Here is a 3,364-nt window from a genome sequence, read left to right on the forward strand (position 1 = left end):
GCTCGCTAACCCGGTCGTGGTCAAAAAGAAAAATGGCAAATGGCGAGCATGCGTCGATTTCACCGATCTTAACAAGGCATGTCCAAAGGATTGCTTCCCACTCCCGCACATCGACCGACTGGTCGAAGCAACAGCAGGAAACAAACTATTATCATTTATTGATGCCTTCTCTGGGTACAATCAGATCATGATGAATCCCGACGATCGTGAGAAAACTGCGTTCATCACCGATCGGGGAACATATTGCTACAAAGTAATGCCTTTCGGTCTCAAGAATGCAGGCGCCACTTACCATCGACTTGTCAATCGAATTTTCTCCGAACAGCTCAGCAAGGCTATGGAGGTATATATCGATGACATGCTCGTAAATTCTCTTGACGAGCACGACCACATCTCCCATTTGGAGGAGTGTTTTGCAAAACTTAATGCCCACAACATGAAACTGAACCCTGCAAAGTGTAGATTCGCGGTGGCATCAGGAGAATTTCTCGGGTACCTAGTCACGTGTCGTGGGATCGAAACCAATCCTAAGCAGATAAACGCGTTAATAGAGATGGTCTCGCCAAGGACGAAACGGGAAGTCCAAAGGCTAACCGGAAGAGTCGCGGCCTTGAACCGTTTAATCTCGCGCTTGACGGATAAGTGTCTTCCTTTCTACGACACACTAAAAGGGAATAAGAAGTTCGAATGGTCGGAGGAATGTGAGAAAGCTTTCCAATAGCTAAAACGTTACCTAGCCACTCCTCCCGTCCTCGCAAAACCAGTGGAGGGAGAACCCTTGTTCCTGTACATCACAGTCTCCACAACAGCGGTAAGCGGCGTTTTGATTAGAGAGGAACGCGGTGAGCAAAAACCAATCTTCTACATAAGCAAAACGTTACTGGACGCTGAGACCCGGTATCGCCTGATGGAGAAACTAGCATTCGCAGTTGTGACATCGGCAAGGAAACTCCGGCCGTACTTTCAGTCGCATACCATAATAATCCTCACCACCTTCCCCCTGCGAACGATCTTGCACAGTCCGAGTCAGTCAGGATGACTCGCTAAATGGTCGATCGAACTAAGCGAGTACGACGTGGAGTACCGCCCAAGAACCTGCGCAAAATCTCAAGTACTAGCGGACTTCTTGGTAGAATTGCCCACGGGGGATATGACAAACACGGAACCGGACTCAACCTGGATCCCTCACGTCGAGGGATCATCGTCCAAACAAGGATCCGGGATCGGAATCCGGCTCACCTCTCCGACCGGCGAAGTCTTGGAACAATCGTTCCGATTGGAATTCCATGCATCGAACAATGAGGCCGAATATGAAGAACTCGTCGCAGGATTACGATTAGCCCATGGGCTTAAGATCCGCAACATTCACGCTTACTGTGACTCTCAGTTAGTCGCAAATCAGTACATCGGAGAATACGAAGCGAGGGACGAAAGAATGGATGCATATTTAAAACTCATCCAAGACCTCTCCCGAGACTTCAACCACTCCGCCCTCACTAGGATTCCTCGCTAGGAAAACACTCAGGCGGATACCTTGGCCGCACTCGCATCAAGTTCGGATTCTGGACTAAGGCGAGTAATCTCCGTCGAGTTCATCGAACACCCAAGCATCGGACCACCAGTGGTCGCCAATCTTATTCGAGCACATATCGAAAAATGCCAAAGGAACGCGCCGACAATCAATCAACCCGCGGAAGTCCTCTCGTCCATCTCGTCTCCGTATCCCTTCATGCGATGGTCCATGGATATCGTCGGGCCATTACACAACTCGAACCAGAAACACTTCCTCCTGGTCCTCACGGATTTCTTCTCCAAGTGGGTAGAGGCAGATTAAAGACGTACAACTCGAGAACTTCGTATGGAAGAACATCATCACCAGACACGGGGTCCCTTACGAAATCAGGACAGACAACGGATCTCAGCTCGTCTCTACCCGATTCGAAGCATTCTGCGAGAAGTGGAAGATACGACTGACCAAGTCGACTCCCAGATATCTGCAGTGCAATGGGCAAGCAGAGACCATCAACAAAACTGTCCTCGACGGGTTAAAAAAAGCGCTTAGAAGCCAAAAAGGGACGATGGGCAAAAGAGCTACCCCGAGACGGGCTACGGGTGAAACCCCATTCGCCCTCATTTACGGAACGGAATGTATGATCCCCGCGGAAGTAAAATATCCCGGAGTACGGAGAACATTCCTCCCCGAACGAGAAGATCTTAACAGCGCAATGCTGCTAGACGAACTCGATCATATTAACGAGCGGCGAGATCAAGCTCTCATACGGGTCCAGAACTCGCCCAGAACGCATAAATCAGCTATCACGCTAAAACCAACGAACCCACGAATGCTCATAAAAAAAAAAGCATCCTTGGTAAAAAGCCCGCAAGAAAAACGCGGCCCAAAACAAAAAGAAGATTAACTTCTGGGACTATGAGACGTTGCAACACGCTTGAAGTTACGGTCTTTCCAACACTTATGGAAACAACACTCTTGTTTCCAAAATCAACATACCTCTAACGGTGAAATGCCTTTAAAATGGCATCGCTTCTTTGTTGCTGATCACAACAAACGAACCCTAACGTCCTAAATAGACCCTAGCCACCCTCGAAAGGATAGGCTCTCTCACATCCGACAAGGGTACCATAGCGCGCTATACAAGAAAATCCAAAATTTTGGCCAGCACCTCCAAACGGCCTTTGGAAGTAGCTCGACTCATGCCAATACAAGTCATATAAGCCGATAACACTTCGCGGACTTTATATCGGTATGAATCAGGTAGAAATCGCAAACAGGCGAAACGAAAGCCGACTTGTCATCGCATAGCCTTACTCCGAAAGTAAACCTACGTCTTGCCCTAAACTCAGTCTTGCTGGATCCTGATATCTCAAAGGCATAATATCGACATCCCGATATGAGATCCCAAAACTTGTGTCTTCACTTAAGTCTATACGTTTTCACGAGTCCTCGCACAAAGCAAAAGCTGTGCGCTCAACAGACTATGGAACGAGACGAAAACTCACTCCTTCGCCCTCTAACCTCGAAAAACCCAGAGTTCTCTCGATTTATAATAAGCCGAAAAGGTTTTATAGATTGAGCCAAGCATTATACAAAAAGCCCTAACAAGGGCAGGGATTCAAAGCCACCAACGGCCAGTCCCGAAACATGCAAACTGTGGGCTAACAAAAAGGCCGAAACAGAAACTAAAAAAAAATCCCCGAAAGGATCATTACCCTAAGCACTCCTCGGAGCACTACCTTCATCCTCAACCTTACAGCATTGCCTCCCTCAGCCGCTTCGTCGTTTCTTCTCCCGTTTGCAACATCTCCACCTTCTTCAGCCACGGGGCCATGCCCCTCGGTCTCTCCC

Source organism: Brassica oleracea, chromosome C3 (genome assembly GCF_000695525.1).
Source record: "Brassica oleracea var. oleracea cultivar TO1000 chromosome C3, BOL, whole genome shotgun sequence".
NCBI classification, from domain to species: Eukaryota; Viridiplantae; Streptophyta; class Magnoliopsida; order Brassicales; family Brassicaceae; genus Brassica; species Brassica oleracea.